This window comes from Balaenoptera acutorostrata, chromosome 20, assembly GCF_949987535.1.
Source record: "Balaenoptera acutorostrata chromosome 20, mBalAcu1.1, whole genome shotgun sequence".
Lineage (NCBI taxonomy): Eukaryota > Metazoa > Chordata > Mammalia > Artiodactyla > Balaenopteridae > Balaenoptera > Balaenoptera acutorostrata.
Window position 1 is genome coordinate 37,933,556 of NC_080083.1, and position 881 is coordinate 37,934,436.

The following is an 881-nucleotide window of genomic DNA, read 5'->3' on the forward strand; positions in this document are numbered from 1 at the left end:
CTCTGGAGAACTCTGGCTAATATGGAATCCTAACTTGGAACATCCACTCATAGGAAAGAGATTTGACACATCAGGATTCCAACAGTGCTTCTCTCTCTGCACCAGACTTTAATACGTGGCTTGGCCTGGGGCTGGAGCTGGGAAAGAGCTTAGGGGGAGTGTGCTGGGGCCTCAGGTAAGAGAGCCACAAAAGGCGGGGAGCACTTGCCCCACTCTCCCCATTAGAGGAGCTGCTGCCTCAGTCTTTCCACCATGAAGACAGCACTTGCAAGGACAGTGGAGGAGCATGAGCTTGGGTCCTCAGTGACACTGGTGAGTCACTGGAACTTCTGAGGAGTAGGCTCCCCTAGCTTCTGGCAAAGAGGTGACCGGTGGACTTGCTGCTTAAGCCATTTTAGCCAAGTGTTAATTGAGACTGAAAGAAATCACAATCTTAATCTCAATATGACCCTGGAGTTTGCCCAGCTCTTAGATTCCCATCTATAGGTGACATACTAGACGTGGAATAACGGACAAACAGGCACTTATGAGACTCCACAGTTGTCAATTGGGGCTGTCAGCATCAGCAGAGTGGAGGTGACAGAACCCTAAGCCAAGATGCAAGAGATCCGATTCTGGCCGAAGTTCCAGCTGTGCCCTTCTCTGTGTGTCCTTGAGAAAGTCACCTCTCTGGGTCTCAATTTCTACTCTCTCCTTTTGCCCCACCCTGTCCCTGTGATATGTAGAGACTCTTAAATTCTCCATCTTCTACCAAGACCCAGAATCAGGATAAGGAAGAATAAATATTAATTTACATATTTATGGGGCTTCCCTGGTGGTCCAGTTGTTAAGAATCTGCCTTCCAGGGCAGGGGACGTGGGTTCGATCCCAGGTTCGGGAAC